We start from the raw sequence: 17,396 nt of genomic DNA on the forward strand, positions 1-17,396 counted from the left end.
GAGAGGATTAATTAGCAACCTTGTGGTGTGAGGTCCTTTGGGGAAGAGTGACCATAGTATAGTACAATTCTTCATGAAGATGGAGAGTGACACAGTTAAATCTGAGACTAGGGTCCTCAACTTGAGGAAAGCTAACTTTGATGGTATGAGATATGCATCGGCTAGGATAAGCTGGCAAAGGATACTTGAGGGGTTGACAGTACATAGGCAATCGCAGACAATTAAAGAACACATGGATGAACTTCAGCAATTGTACATCCCTGTCTGGCATAAGAGTTAAATGGGGAAGGTGGCTCATCCATGGCCTGTGTTAAAACCAAAGAGGAAGTTTATAAGTTGGCCAGAAAAAGCAGCAAACCTGAAGACTGGGAGAAATTTAAAAGTGTCGATGGTAGTCATGATGTGGAGATGCCGGCGTTGGACTGGGGTAAACACAGTAAGAAGTTTAACAACACCAGGTTAAAGTCCAACAGGTTTATTTGGTAGCAAAAGCCACACAAGCTTTCGAGGCTCTGAGCCCCTTCTTCAGGTGAGTGGGAATTCTGTTCACAAACAGAACTTATAAAGACACAGACTCAATTTACATGAATAATGGTTGGAATGCGAATACTTACAACTAATCCAGTCTTTAAGAAACAAAACAATGGGAGTGGAGAGAGCATCAAGACAGGCTAAAAAGATGTGTATTGTCTCCAGACAAGACAGCCAGTGAAACTCTTTTTCAGAGTTTCACTGGCAGAGTTTCACTGGCTGTCTTGTCTGGAGACAATACACATCTTTTTAGCCTGTCTTGATGCTCTCTCCACTCCCATTGTTTTGTTTCTTAAAGACTGGATTAGTTGTAAGTATTCGCATTCCAACCATTATTCATGTAAATTGAGTCTGTGTCTTTATAAGTTCTGTTTGTGAACAGAATTCCCACTCACCTGAAGAAGGGGCTCAGAGCCTCGAAAGCTTGTGTGGCTTTTGCTACCAAATAAACCTGTTGGACTTTAACCTGGTGTTGTTAAACTTCTCACAGAAATTTAAAATCCAGCAGAGGAGGGCAAAGGGTTTAATTCAGAAGGGAAAAATAGAATACACGAGAGTAGACTTGCAGAAAACATAAAAACTGACTGCAAAGGCTTCTATAGATATGTGAAGAGAAAAAGACCGGTGAAGACAAATGTAGGTCCCTTACAGTTAGAATCAGGTGAATTCATAATGGGCAACAAAGAGATGACAGACCAGCTGAACAAATACTTTGGATCTGTCTTCACTAAGGACGGCATAAATGACCTTCCAGAAATACTAGGGGACAGAGGGTCTAGCATGAAGGAGCAACTGAAGGAAATCCTTATTAGTCAGGAAATTGTATTGGGGAAATTGCTGGGATTAAAACTCAATGTCCCCAGGGCCTGATGCTCTGCATCCCAGAGTACTCAAGGAAGTACCCTAGAAATAGTAGATACATTGTTGATCATTTTCCAGCATTCGATAGACTCTGGAAGAGTTCCAGTGGATTGGAGGGTAGCTAATGTATCCCCACTTTTTAAAAAGGAAGGAGAGAAAAAACCGGGAATTATAGACCGGTTAGCCTGACATCGGTGGTGGGGAAAATGCTGGAGTCAATTATTAAGGATGCAATAATTGAGCATTTCGGTCCGAGTCAGCATGGATTCACTAAAGGGAAATTGTGCTTGATATATCTTCTGTAATTTTTTGAGGATGTGACCAGTAGTGTGGACAAGAATTTTAAAAACACTTTTGACAAGGTCCCACAAAGAGATTAGTGAGCAAAATTGACATGGATAGAGAACTGGTTGGCAGAGAGTGGGAATAAACAGGTCCTTTTCAAAAAGGGTGGCAGAGAGTGACTAGTGAGGTACCGTAGGGTTCAGTGCTGGGACCCCAGGTATTCACAATTATACATTAATGATTTGGATGAAGGAATTGAATGCAATATCTCCAAATATGCAGATGACACTAAGCTGGGTGGCAGTGTGTGCTGTGAGGGGGATGCTAAGAGGCTGCAGGGTGACTTGGGTAGGCTGGCTGAATGGGCAAATACTCGACAAATGGAATATAATGTGGATAGTTGTGAGGTTATCCACTTTAATGACTAAATCAGGAAGGAAGATTATTATCTGAATGGTGGCAGTTTAGGAAAGGGCAAGTGCAATGTGATCTGGGTGTCATGGTGGAACAGTCGCTGAAGATTGGCGTGCAGGTACAGCACGCGGTGAGGAAAGCTAATGACATGCAGGTTGTAATAGCATGAGGATTTGAGTATAGGAGTTACTCAGTTGCTGCAGTTATACAGGGCCTTGGTGAGACCACACCTTGAGTATTGTACACAGTTATGCTCTCCTACTCTGAGGAAGGACATTCTTGCTATTGAAGGAATCCAGCAAAGGTTAACCAGACTGATTCCTGGAATGGCAGGATTGACATCAGAAGAGAGACTGGATCAATTGGCCTTGTACTCTCTGAAATTTAGAAGAATGAGAGGGGATCTCATAGAACATATAAAATCCTGATGGGACTGGACAGGCTAGATGTAGGAAGAATGTTCCCAGTGTTGGGGAGGTGCAGAACTAGGGGTCATAGTCTATGAATAAGGGGTAAGCCATTCAGATGAGGAGTTGTGCACTTGTGAAATTCTCTACCACACAAAGCTGTTGGGGCCAGTTGGTTAGATATGTTCAAGAGGGAGCTGGATGTGGCCTTTGTGGCTGAAGGGATCAAGGGGTATGGAGAGAAAGCAGGAGTGGGATACTGAAAGTGCATAATCAGCCATGATCATATTGAATGGTGGTGCAGGCTGGAAGGGCTGAATGGCCTACTCCTGCACCTACTTTCTATGTTTCTATGTACTTGGAATATGATCGAGGGAGGATGCTTAGTAATATAGGCCAACTAAGGTAAGTGGGAACATAGTTTTGCATACACGTCTCACAATTTGACCTTATTAAGAGACATTCGATGAAACCCCAGAGATGGAATTTACTCAGGCAGCTGCAAAGATATCAGATAGCGGCATCGGTAAGCGGATGTGAAGGAAAAGGCACTGCTCGCTGCCAGAAACAATCATGCCAATCTGATATGGGGAAAGCCTCTATTGTTTATCACACCTGCCCAGTGCATGATCAGTCCTGTCTACATTTTCCCTCAGTGCTCCCACAGACAGTCCACACAATAACTGTGGAGGAGGGAAGTGAGTCCATTCACTTTGACACATCCATTCCCAAGCACGATGTGTTTGCCTTGCCACAGCAATCATAGAAACATAGAAACATAGAAACCCTACAGTGCAGAAGGAGGCCATTCGGCCCATCGAGTCTGCACCGACCACAATCCCACCCAGGCCCTACCCCCAGATATTTACCCACTAATCCCTCTAACCTAGGCTTCCCAGGACACTAAGGGGCAATTCTAGCATGGCCAATCAACCTAACCTGCACATTTTTGGACTGTGGGAGGAAACCGGAGCACCCGGAGGAAACCCACGCAGACACGAGGAGAATGTGCAAACTCCACACAGACAGTGACTTAAGGCGGGAATCGAACCCGGGACCCTGGAGCTGTGAAGCAGCAGTGCTAACCACTGTGCTACCGTGCCGCCCCGGCACAAAGTTGTCTTTTGAATGATCCCATGGTTTTCACCTCCACCCACTCTTATCAGGCAGTCCATTCTAAATGCTGATCAGTTTTTATTGATGGGAAACAGGAGTTCCCGATATCATTCCTGAAATAGCTTTCACTAGTTTGAACTTGTGTCCTTGGTTCTACATCCGCAATTTACTTGAAAGAAATATTCAACAACGGCCTTTTGCCATATCACAGAATCCCTACAGTGCAGAAGGAGGCCGTTCAGCCCATTGAGTCTGTACCGACCGCAACCCCATTCAGGCCCTATTCCCATAACCCCACACATTTATCCTGCTAATCCCCCTGATGACATTAGGGTCAATGTAGCCACCTTTCAGCATTGTATCTCAAGTACCCCATTTGTAGGCTGAAGGGATTTGAAAATGCCTATGAGGGTAAGAATAGGAGTAGGTGCATTATGAAAATAGCTTCTGGCGTGTCAATGGCCCAGCATCTTCAGGATGTACTATTGTTTTCAAAGTGCAGCAGGGAGGAACATGTTCACTTCACATTAACGCCTGTTAATCTCCTCAAAGCTAATGGGCCAGGGACGGCCAGAAGGCAATGTTGAATTTGCAATTCGCCAAAACCCGAAAATCTGATGCATGTTAGTCAAGGACTGATTTGATTTGATTTGATTTGATTTATTGTCACATATATTAGTGCAGAGTGAAAAGTATTGTTTCTTGTGCACTATAGAGACAAAGCATACTGTTCATAGAGAAGGAAAGGAGAGAGTGCAGAATGTAGTGTTACAATCATAGCTAAGGTGTAGAGAAAGATCAACTTAGTGTGAGATAAGTCCATTCAAAAGTCTGATGACAGCAGGGAAGAAGCTGCTCTTGTGTCGGTTATTACATGACCTCAAACTTTTGTATCTTTTTCCCGATGGGAGAAGGTGGAAGAGAGAATGTCCGGGGTGCGTGGGGTCCTTAATTATGCTGGCTGCTTTTCCGAGGCAGCGGGAAGTGTAGACGGAGTCAATGGATGGGAGGCTGGTTTGCGTGATGGACTGGACTTCGTTCACAACCCTTTGTAGTTTCTTGCGGTCTTGGGCAGAGCAGAAGAAACTACAAAGGGACTGTAGGGAGTAATTAAGAAATTTTGTCTTTAATGAGGAAAATCTTTTGTCACGAAGGGTTTAATGTGTGCAACCAGGCTCGGTATTTTCCCATTAGATGTTTGACTGTTTCTCTGCACAGTGAGGCTGCTGGCCTGATCAGCTGCTGCTGCCTCCTCCATTGTGCAAGGCAGTGTCAGGACATATCATGGCTGAAATTTGCCGATGGTGATGGCACCACTAATTGAATGCCAAACCTGATTCTTGTCCAATTAGGGTATTTACATTTGAAGATTGTATCGGGTGAGCAATGCAGTTATGTCACCTGATCAACACCTGAAAATTATTTGGGTTAGAATCATAGAATCCCTACAGTGCAGAAGGAGGCCTTTCAGCCCATCGAGTCTGCACTGACCACAATCTCACTCAGGCCCTATTCCCGTAACCCCACATATTTACCCTGCTAATCCCCTAGCACTAGGGTCAATTTAGCATGGCCAGTCAACCTAACCCGCACATCTTTGGACTGTGGGAGGAAACCGGAGCACCCAGAGGAAACCCACGCAGACACGGGGAGAATGTGCAGACTCCACACAGACAGTAACCCAAGGCCGGAATTGAACCTGGGTCCCTAGTGCTGTGAGCAGCAGTGCTAACCACTGAGCCACCGTGGGTTCCCTGACCTGGAATTGAGAATCAAGTCCAAGACCTCTCAGGTCATTTCAGTCTCATTCCACAACTCGAACACTTGGGGATTAGTTTCGCGACACTCAAAGGAACCTGGAATATTTCCCGTGCGTCACGGCAACCGGAATTGAATACAATATTCAAGAAATAAAAACTGGAAATGCTCGACAGGTCAGACTGCATCTGTGGAGGGAAATAGAGTTCATGTTTCAGGTCAGTGACCTTTTGTTCGAACTGGAGAAGGATAGAGATGTGATAGGTTTTAAACTAGTGCAGAGGCAGAGAAAGGCAGGGGAGAGAGGCAAAAAGTGAGAGGCAAGGACTCAGACAGGGCAAAAGGCAGAAAAGATTAAATGACAAAAGGGATGATGATAATGCAGGTAAAGGCCATTAAGGGCATCTCAGAGATCCTGGGGCCTTAGCTCAGATTCAAATTCCAGCCTGAGATCCTAATGTCAAAATGTGAATGCAACCCTCCCTTTATGATAGCACTGGGACAAGTAAAAAAACAAAAGGTAGCTTCAGAAGAGGCATTAATGGCAGTAGCTGAATTAATAAAGTTTATTTATTAGTCACAAGTAGGCTTACATTAACACTGCAATGAAATTACTGTGAAAATCCCCTAGTCGCCACACTCCGGCACCTGTTCGGGTACACTGAGGGAGAATTTAGCATAGCCAATGCACCTGACCAGTACATCTTTGGACTATGGGAGGAAACCGGAGCACCCGGAGGAAACACGCGCAGACATGGGGAGAACGTGCAAACTCCACACAGATAGTGACCCAAGCCGGGAATCGAACCTGGGTCCCTGGCGCTGTGAGGCAGCAGTGCTAATCATTGTGCCACCGTGCTGCCCCATACTATCACCTGGTGTTCAAAAAATTGGCAATGGAGATTATGTTCTGGAATTTTTGAACCCAGGGGCGGCACAGTGGTTAGCACTGCTGCCTCACAGTGCCAGGGACCCCCGGGTTTGATTCCAGCCTCGGGTGACCGTGTGGAGTTTGTACATTCTGCCTGTGTCTGCGTGGGTTTCTTCCGGGTGCTCCAGTTTCCTCCCACAGTCCAAAGATGTGTGGGTTAGGTTAATTGGTCGTGCTAAATTGACCGAGTGTCAGGGAGACTAGCTGGGTAAATATGCGGGGTAACAGGGGTTGGCCCTGGGTGGGATTGGTGTCGGTGGAGGTTCAATAGGCTGAATGGCCTCCTTCTGCACTATAGGGATTCTGGGTCCAGTAGATTGTAAAGTGCCTAACTGAAAGATGTGTACTGTACTCAAGATGTGGTTTAACCATTTATCTACAACCTCCTCTCATTATGGTTCTGGCTGTGTAATTCGACATTCTATACAGACTTCCCAGGTTGATGCTCTGCAATTAGTCTGACATGTTTAGCATGCAGTTTGTTAAGATTCCAAAAGTTCAATCCTCGGTCAATTCAACACCATTCATGAAGCCTGTATAGTTGTTAATTTATCCTTTCCAGATGCTGTATCTGGTATTTGAGATGCTCATTGTCAGCGATGTCTGGGAGCTCGAGCACTGGGCTACAGATTACTACACCTTGTCTGCAACCAGGAAACTCTGGTACCAGGATAGACATTCATATCGGAAATGATGAGCTGGCATCCTGAAAGGATGCAGCGTGTGCCATTGCACTACTGCTACTCCCAATGACGCATGGAAAAGCAGACCTGAGAAGATTATTGTATCTGAGGTCCTCCAGCCTTTCCAAGGCTGCTCTGGTGAGGCAATGGAACCTCCTCCTTCATTGAATCCAGGTCCCACTCATTATTATTGACAACCTGGGCCAATTCCCTCCAGGACACCTCCCCATGTACTCAGCGAGGCCATCAACGTCATATCAGAAATGCTGGGGCCTTGCCTCAGATTCAAATTCCAGCTTGCGACCCCAACGCCAACAATGTGAATGCAGCCCTTCCCTTCAGGAATCACATTCTAGCTTGGAAAGCCCCTTGCACCAATGGTCATCACACCCTGCAAATAAGGACAGCCCAACATCGATGGGATCATGGGCAACCTGCCTTTCATCTGCAACAATGGCCGGCACTTAAAAACTTCCGGGCCTCAGAATGATGATGTAAGGTGGGCATGTCAGCAAGTCCTGTAGCCTGTTGCAAGTTGAAGTGCCCCTTACCATTTCTCATCATAGAAGGAAGCCATCAGGCTCCTTGTATCTGTACTGCTTGGCTGTGTAATAATCCAGGTAGCCAACTGGAAAGAATCATAGAATCTTACAGAGCAGAAAGAGGCCATTCGGCCCATCGAGTCTGCACCGACCACAATCCTACCCAGATCCTATCCCCGTAACCCCATACATTTACCCTAGCTAGTTCCTCTGACACTACGGGGCAATTTAGCATGGCCAATCCACCCAACCCGCACATCTTTGGACTGTGGGAGGAAACTGATGCACTCGGAGGAAACCCACGCAGACGCGGGGAGAACGTGCAAACTCCACATAGACAGTGACCCAAGCCGGGAATCAAACCCGGATCCCTATCGCTGTGAGGCAGCAGTGACAACCACTGTGCCAAATGTTTTATTCTTAAATCAAAAGTTAAACCACTACCAAGTGTGCGTGTACATGAATCCAGTCCAGGACTATAGATCTCTGGACCCACTCAAGTATTTGCCTTATCAAGGGTTCGAGATACAAGTTCCACCTGTGTAGACAATCGCCTATCCTCACAATTCCCACAAGGAGGTTAGTTCAGGATTCCCCAAGTGAGTGCTGTGGGTTATCACAAGCTGAAAGGGTGATCCAATTAGTCTTATTTGCCTCTCCATTCCCTGTACTCCTTTTAATTTATATTTTAAAGGTATGTATCTATTTCCATTCTGAAATGCATTCTGTTCCCATCACTGTTTCCAGCAGCGGATTCTATGGAGTTCTACCCTCTCCCCATCGGCAGGGTTTTTAGGCAGGGTGTGGGGGTGGGCTGAGGGGGGAGTGGGGGGATGGGCTGGAGGGTTCGGTGGGGGGGGGCAGCATGAAATTGAAGGAATGGGTTTCTCTCCATGTTCCTGTCCTCCCCGACCACACAGTGATTTTACACTAGGACGGACAAGGCCTCGGACAGGAATCTAGCCCTTGCCCCAGTTGAATCCGTCATGCTGTTCAGGTGATACACTTTGGAAGGAGTAATTTGACAAGAAAGTACTCAATGAATGGTAGGACACTTGGGAGTTCTGTGGAACAAAGGGACTTACGTGTGTTTGTTCACAGATCTATGAAGGCGGAAGGGCCTGTGAGTCGAGTGGTGAAAAAGGCATATGGGACACTTGCCTTTATCAATCGAGGCATAGATTACAAAAGCAGGGAAGTCATGTTAGAGTTGTATAGAACTTTGGTAAGGCCACAGCTGGAGTACAGTGTGCAGAGGAGATTATCGGAAGGCTGTAATTGCGCTGGAGGGGGTGCAGAGGAGATTCACCAGGGTGCTGCATTTAAGTTAAGCTTGAGTTGTTTTCATTGGAGCAGAGAAGACTGAGGGATGACATGATCAAGGACGGATAAGGAACAGTTGTTCCCCTTAGTTGAAAGGTTAGTCACGAGGGGATATAGGTTCAAGATGAGAGGCAGGAGGTTTAGGGGGGATGTGAGGAAAAGCCTTTTTGCCCAGAGTGTGGTGACGGTTTGGAATGCGCTGCCTGGGAGGGTGGTGAATGGGGGTTGCCTCACATCCTGTAAAAAGTACCAGGATGAGCATTTGGCATGGGCCAAGTGCTGGCAGATGAGATTAGGTGGGAGTTCAAGTGTTTCTAATGTGTTGGTGTGGACTCGATGGGCTGAAGGGCCTCTTCTACACGATATGGTTCTATGATTAATGGCCATTTTAGGGCGGTTCCCCGCCCAGCCTCAATTTTTAGGCTGGCAGGAACATTGAACCTCTGTGGGTGAAGGCTGGTATGAAATTAAATACCAGGTGGGAAGAGGATGGAGATGGCACCTCCATCAGAAGACGGGCATGGTGGCACAGTGGTTAGAACTGCTGCCTCAGCTCCAGGGATTCGATTCCCGTCTTGGGCCACTGTCTGTGTGGAGTTTGCACATTCTCCCCGTGTCTGCGTGGGTTTCCTCCGGGTGCTTCCTCCCACTGTCCAAAGATGTGTGGGTTAGGTGCTAAATTGCCCCTTAGTGTCCTGGGATGCATAGGTTAGAGGGATTAGTGGGGTAAATATGTGGGGTTACAGGTATAGGGCCTGGATGGGATTATTGTCAGTGCAGACTCGATGGGCCAAATGGCCTCTTTCTGCACTGTAGGGTTTCTATAAAGCCCCTTCTAACTGGGACGCACTCCCTTAAAGCCTGTTGACCTTGACCTCTCTTCTCACCAGCCCCAAGACCCTAATCGCGCCCCCCCCCCATCCAGTCCTTCCCTTACCTCCCCGTCCTGGGACCCCTTACACTTACTGTGTCCTCTGACTCTAGTAGATAGGCTATGTTAGGTGGGTGTAGTTCCTCTTCTGTGTTACTAAGTCAGGCTCCATTTTCCTAATGGTTCAGCCGTATGTGCTAGAAAAACCAAAAACTGGGTCTATGATTGTCCCTTCAAGGTAAGGGGGCGGGGGTAGAGGGGGGCTGGATTTTGTGGTGTGAAGTTTGTCCCCCACTGATGTTGATGAATCTTCACGTCCCTCTCACAGAATGGTGGGGCTTTTCATGTGACCCATCATGTGTTTCACAGCAATGAGAGGCTGGCCAACAGTGGGATCTTCTGGCCCCATCATTTTCAATGGGTTTTCCCATTGAATGCACCCCTTGCCACTGGGGAACCCTCAGCAGGGGTGCGCCATCAGCACGACCAGCAAAAATCCAGGCAGTACAGGGAAAGGGCTGGACTCGAGGTCCACTTAGGCACAGACAACAAAAGCTGACTTCAGCGCAGCACCTACATCCCACAAACAAATAATTTTTGATTCTGATTTGATTTGATTTATTATTGTCGCATGTATACAGTGAAAAGTATTGTTTTTTGCGTGCTATACAGACAAAGCATACCGTTCACAGAGAAGGAAACAAGAGAGTGCAGAATGTAGTGTTACAGTCATAGCTAGGGTGTAGAGAAAGATCAACTTAGTGCGAGGTAGGTCCATTCAAAAGTCTGACAGCAGCAGGGAAGAAGCTGTTCTTGAGTCGGTTGGTACGTGACCTCAGACTTTTGTATCTTTTTCCCGACGAAAGAAGGTGGAAGAGAGAATGCCCGGGATGCGTGGGGTCCTTAAATATTCTGGCTACTTTTCCGAGACAACAGGAAGTGTAGACAGAGTCAATGAATGGGAGGCTGTCCTAATTAGGGCGCCTGTTCAGTTGAGATGTTAAACCAATGCCCCATCTGCCCTCTCACATGGGCTTATAAGATTCCCTGGGATCATTTCAAACAGCAAGAGATCTAACCCAAATTTATCACTCACAACATCCCTGAAACAAATCATTTTTTTGATTTTTGATTTGATTTATCATTGTCACCTGTATTAATATACAGTGAAAAGTATTGTTTCTTGCGCGCTATGCAGACAGAGCATACCGTTCACTGAGAAGGAAAGGAGAGAGTGCAGAATAGTGTTACAGACATAGCGAAGGAGACAGAGATCAACTTAGTGCGAGGTAGGTCCATTCAAAAGTCTGACAGCAGCGGGGAAGAAGCTGTTCTTGAGTCGGATGGTACGTGATCTCAGACTTTTGTATCTTTTTCCCGACTGAAGAAGGTGGAAGAGAGAATGTCCGTCAATCGTCTTGCTGATACTTTCTAATGTGACAGCAGTGAAAATACTGTAAAAGGTATTTGGTTAGTTGTAAAACATTTTGGAACAGCCTAAGAGAGTGAAATGTGTAAGTCTTTCTTTTTGATTAACCGTCAATATATATAAGGCACAGGGTAAAATTGTTGGCTTGACGCTTTACTCCGGAATGATTGGATTTGGAAAACAGCAAGTTTAAAAAGTTCCATTGGTTTACTTTTGCGCTTTGCAATCAGAGGCATTTACACTTTACTGCTTTGTGGTTACCCTTGGTTGAAGCATTAAAATACAATCAATTTATGATTAGATGTTAATCCCTCTGAAACAGCAGTGTAAACACATAAATTAATTGCATTGCAAACTGAAATGGACTTAATTTGCTTTCATGGAAGCCATAATAATGCATTAAACTCATTAAAACATAAATAACCGTGCCTCAAGAATGAAATATTACATTATGTGAATACTGATGGCGGAATCAGAATGAAATAAAATAGCAGGTGAAGTTGACCGAGCTATAAAAAAAATATCGGATCCTAAATTTTAGAAATAGTGGCAAATACTGAAGCAATGAAGGAACGTTGAACGTTTAACCAATAGTAATAGTTGAAATATTAACTCAATATTTAAGAACATAAGAACTAGGAGCTGATCATGGCTGATCTTTTTGTGGACTCAGCTGCATACATTTGTTCTGTCACAGACACAAAACTGTTAAAGAAAGTGTTTGACAGTTACATCTCAATGGACCACATGCTGTGTGGTTCTGTGTCAGCTGGAGTGTGACCACATCCTGGTTCTGAATTATATGGAGGCTTGGCCAGGATACCAACAATTGTAGAGCATTTCAAGCTGAACCTTACTAGTCACCGCTATCAAACAAACAATGGAAACTCAAGTCAAGATTTTTGATTTGATTTATTATTGTCACATGTATCAGGATATAGTGAAAAGTATTGTTTCTTGCGCACTATGCAAAGCGTACCATTCATAGAGTACATAGGGGAGAAGGAAAGGAGTGAGTGCAGAATGTATTGTTACAGTCATAGCTAGGGTGTAGAGAAAGATCAGTTTAATGCAAGGTAGATCCATTCAAAAGTCTGACAGCAGCAGGGACGTGACCTCAGATTTTTGTATCTTTTTCCCGATGGAAGAAGGTGGAAGAGAGAATATCTGGGGTGCGTGGGGTCCTTGATCATGCTGGCTGCTTTTCCGACGCAGCAGGAAGTGTAGAGAGAGTCAATGGACAGGAGGCTGTTTTGCGTGATGGATTGGGCTACACTCACGACCCTTTGTAGTTTCTTGCAGTCTTGGGCAGAGCAGAAACCAGACCAAGCTGTGATACATCCAAAAAGGATGCTTTCTATGGTGCATCAGTAAAAATTGGTGAGAGTCGTATTGGGCATGCTGAATTTTTGCTCCTGAGGTGTGTTGGCAGAGCTGTAGAATTTTCTGGCTTGTCACACCCAGCTTGGGCAAAAGTGTACTAATAATGGGATATTCGTTCTGGTGGGGGTGGATGCATGCTGGAGTTGGTCTCTCCTGGATTCAGTTTATGAGATAGCAGTGGGCTGCTGAGTCCGGCTGGTAGAAAGACCGCCTCTTTGCTTTGGATCTCCATCCCAGCTGTGTGGTTGAATATTCGGTCCTCTAGTCCTCACACCTCTCACCTCCCTTAAGGGGTGGCTGGACTATTAATCCAGAAACTCAGCTCATATCTGGGGACCTGGGTTCAAATTCCACCACAGCAGATGGTCGAATTGGAATTCAATTAAAAAATATGGATTTAAAAATCTTCTGATAATCATGAAACAATTGTCAGAAAAACCCATCTGGTTCACTAATGTTAGAAACATAGAAACATAGAAAAACTACAGCACAAACAGGGCCTTCGGCCCACAAGTTGTGCCAAACACATTCCTACCTTCTAGACCTACCTATAACCCTCCATCCTATTAAGCTCCATGTACTCATCCAGGAGTCTCTTAAAAGACCCTATTGAGTTCGCCTCCACCACCACTGACGGCAGCCGATTCCACTCGCCCACCACCCTCTGTGTGAAAAAGGTCCCCCTAACATCTCCCCTGTACCTACCCCCCAGCACCTTAAACCTGTGTCCTCTCGTAGCAGACATTTCCACCCTGGGAAAAAGCCTCTGAGAGTCCACCCGATCTATGCCTCTCAACATCTTATACACCTCTATTAGGTCTCCTCTCATTCTACGTCTCTCCAAGGAGAAAAGACCGCGCTCCCTCAGCCTATCCTCATAAGGCATGCCACTCAATCCAGGCAACATCCTTGTAAATCTCCTCTGCACCCTTTCAATCTTTTCCACATCCTTCCTACAGTGAGGCAACCAGAACTGAGCACAGTACTCCAAGTGGGGTCTGATGAGGGTCTTATATAGCTGCATCATTATCCCCGGACTCCTAAACTCAATCCCTCGATTGATAAAGGCCAGCACACCATACGCCTTCTTAACCACCTCCTCCACCTGCGGGGCCGATTTTAGAGTCCTATGGACCCGGACCCCAAGGTCCTTCTGATCCTCTACAGTACTAAGAGTGTTCCCGGCTAGCTCAGTCGGTAGAGCATGAGATTCTTAATCTCAGGGTCGTGGGTTCGAGCCCCACGTTGGACGGCATAGTTTTTTTAAAAATGTTCTTTAGGGAAGGAAATCTGCCATCCTTACCAGGTCTGGCCTGCATGTGACTCCAGAGCCACAGCAATGTGGTTGACTCTGAAATGGCTTTACAAGACACTCAGTTTGAAGGCAACTAGGGATGGGCAATAAATGTGGCCAGTCAGTGATACCCATGTGCCATGAATGAATAAAAAACCCTCTCTCCCACTCCCCATGTCCCATCCATGTCAATGCATGTCTGCACTAGCACACAATTGTCACTCATACGCTCGAGGACACCTCATGCCCCTCACTCAGCCCAGTGGCTCCTCAGACCCTTCTTGCCGACTTCAGATCTTAAATGGATTCAGAGATCCAATCGAGGGTGCCTGTAATAAGTCTTCAGAGGCAGAAGTCCCTTCACCAAAATCCCTTTATTTACGAGTCTGACAACAGCATACAAAGTGCTTTCAGTGAGCAGTCTACACTAGGAGTCTCAGAGGAACTGACACTCCTGGTTAAGTACAAAGCAAGAGTCTCCCTGATTGGCCCATCAATTTGGCCCTTAATCAGGGAGTTTTATATTCTAACAGGCCAACCTCAATTGCCTGATTAAAGTCGTTACAGTGCCAATCCAACCATGTCCAAATAACTCCAGAAACATTTCTGATGCCATATTATGCAGGTTGCCCTGGTAACCAGTTAAAGCAAGCATTGGCCCTTTTGAACAAGCTAATAAGTGGCTAATGTCTCTATCTTTAACGGGAATTGGTTTATATTGAATGCAGTTAGTACCAGGCCTCTTGTTCGCAGAATGACTTTGGCTGGATGTGTCCTGGAAGGCTTCATCACATGACAGTTGACGATGTAACATCTGATCATGTGATGCGTGGCACATGATGTCCAATCAGATGATATTTGCAAATATTATTACATTCGTTTTACAAAAGTTGGGTCTCTTGTTGAATTCAAATTTTCACAATCTGAATTTCACCTGGGATTCGAACCTGGGTGCCCCAGATCTTGCCTTGGAGTCTCTAAATAACTAATCCAGTGACAATACCACTATGACTTCACCCACTGCCATGGTGGGATTTGAACCCAGATATTTCAGAGCATTACCAGGGGGTCTCTGGATTACTAGCCCAGTAACAGTACCACTAGGCCACTGCTTCCCCAAATTGTACTTGAGTATCGTCCGCTCGTGTTGTGTGAGCTGTTCCAAAAACCAAAGGGTCACCAGAGAGCAACATGGAAGAGGGAAATCTGAAAATGGGCGAGGGAATTTAAGGCTGTCACACCAGAAGTGGGAGAATCGCAGAATTGCTACAGTGCAGAAGGAGACCATTTGGCCCACTGTCTCTGCACTGGCTCTCCAAATGGGCATTATGGCTTAGTGTCATTCCCCTGCCTTTTCCCTGTACCCCTGTAAATTGCTTCTATTCAAGTAATCATCTAATGCCCTCTGAATGTTTTGAACCTGCCTCCACTACACTTCCAGACAAAGCATTCCAGAACTGAACCACTCGTGTGTGAAAGTTTCTTCTCATATCACTTTTGCTTCTTTTACAAATCACTTTAAATCTGCGCCCTCTCGTTCTCATCCTTCTACAAGCAGGAACCTAGCTATTCTATCCAGCACCCTCATGATTTTGAACATCAATATCAAATCTCCTCTTAGCCTTCTTCTCTCCAAGGAGAACAGTCCCAGCCTCCACAATTTATCCTCATAACTGAAGTTTCTCATCCCTGGAACCATTTTTGTAAATCTTTCCTGCACTCTCTCCAATGTGTTCACATCCTCCCTATAATGTGGTGTCCACAACTATACACAATATTCCAGCTGGAACTCTGCTTCCACCAGTAACTGATAGGACTCGCTGTAATTATATCGGTAACTGACATATAGTGATACTGATAGAGTAATACTAATAGTGATACTGGCTTGCTTCATAACCAGCAGTGATTCGATAGTGAATAATAGAAAAAAGTATTTGCTTCATAACCAGCAGTAATTCGATAGTTTGGATTTTGCAGTCAGCAGTGAGGAAAGCTACCCACAAATATCTCGTGATCTCTATAGCAGGAATATCCTCTTTCCCAAAAGCAAGCAGGAATTTTCCGCTCCGGAGATTAAGGGCCTGATTTTACCATTGCATCGCGCCTGTTTTCGGACGCAAAAACTTGGTAAAGTCGGGCGTGAGGCCATTAACGCAATCCACGCCCGCGTCCACGCAGGTGGCCACTTTACCAAGGCCCGAAAATAGCCACGATCCGAATCGCACCCGAAACAGGCCATTTGCATGCATTTAAATTGAATTAATGGGCTGCCCGCCCAACTTTACCCGCATTTCCCCCTTTACCATCGCATTCCCCCATCCAGATTTGGAGTGAAACAGACATGCTCGGCAAAGGTTTGTTTCAGGCGCTCCAGCTGCTGAAGAGGTACGTTCAGCGTTTCCAACAGCTCTCTGACTCAGATCGGTGGTGGGGGGGAGGAGGAAGGGGCGCGGGCCAGATCATTCTCTGGTGAGAGGGGGGAGGAGAGGAGGGGAGGAGGGAGGCCCAATCGTTCTCTGGTAGTGGGGGGAGGGAGGAGGGAGGCCAGATTGCTCTCTGGTTGGGGAGAGGGAGGAGGGAGGCCAAATCATTCTCTGAGTGGAGGGAGAGGGAGAAGGGAGGCCAGATCACTCTCTGGTTGGGGTGGGAGGCCAGATAGATCTCTGGTGGGGGAGCAGGGGGGTCCGCTGCCATTCTGCGGGCGGTCGGTGGGGGTGAAGGGGGGACCACTGCCACTCTGCGGGCTATCGGTGAGCGGGAAGGGGGCAGAAGATCGCGATCGGTCTGGGTAGCGGGGAGGTGGGCAGATAAGGGAAACAGTTATGTTGTGGGGGTAGGGCGATATCTGTGGGGGCCATCGCTCCCGCTTTCCGCTCCTGGGCCACTTCATCCACTTTTTGCGGCCCGGGAGCAATGTGACAGGAGCGCGTTTTTCAAATTTCTTTTTCACTGCGTATGCGCAGTTCAAAGCTCCGATCGGAGCAGCAGCGTTTCGGGCGCGATAAGCCCACCCACAGCGCGATTCAGACCTGCAATTTTTTTTTCAGGCAAAGTGCGTATGGGGGCACCTGAGAACAGGTTTCCAAGTTGGATTTGAATTGCGCCCAGATTCATCACTTGAAAATCAAAATGGCAAAATCGGGCACTAAGTGCGGATGGTCGGGATCGTGCCAAGGGCTGCGGGTGTTCTGACTTTGTTACTTCTCAAGGGTCATTACGATATGCAGATCACTGGTGGGATTTTATGGCCTGGCCCGACCCAAAACCGCAAAATCCCGCCCGAGGTCAACGCACCTTTCCATGGACCGCCCTTCGCCCACTCCGATTCCCTTGGTGGGCGGGACCGTAAAATTCCAGCCCCCAAGTTTACGAAAATATTCAGTGTTGGATTTTTTTTCGATTATTCATTCGTGGGACATGGGCATCGCTGATTGGCCAGCATTTATTGCCCATCCCTAGTTGCCCTTGGAGACCAGTTGAGAGACAACCACATTGCTGTGGCTCTGGAGTCAAATGTAGGCCAGACCAGGTAAGGACGGCAGATTTCCTTCCCGATGGGTTTTTCCGA

The 17,396-nt window shown here is 46.4% G+C and overlaps 1 non-coding gene across 1 annotated transcript; it reads left to right on the forward strand.

Moving 5' to 3' along the window:
* Nucleotides 1–13,711: 13,711 nt before the first annotated feature.
* On the forward strand, nt 13,712–13,786 carry trnak-cuu (transfer RNA lysine (anticodon CUU)). Its single transcript has one exon. It is a non-coding gene; the product is annotated as a tRNA-Lys (tRNA).
* The last annotated feature ends 3,610 nt before the right edge of the window (nt 13,787–17,396 follow it).

The sequence above is a fragment of the Mustelus asterias genome, chromosome 7 (assembly GCF_964213995.1).
Source record: "Mustelus asterias chromosome 7, sMusAst1.hap1.1, whole genome shotgun sequence".
Classification (NCBI taxonomy): Eukaryota; Metazoa; Chordata; class Chondrichthyes; order Carcharhiniformes; family Triakidae; genus Mustelus; species Mustelus asterias.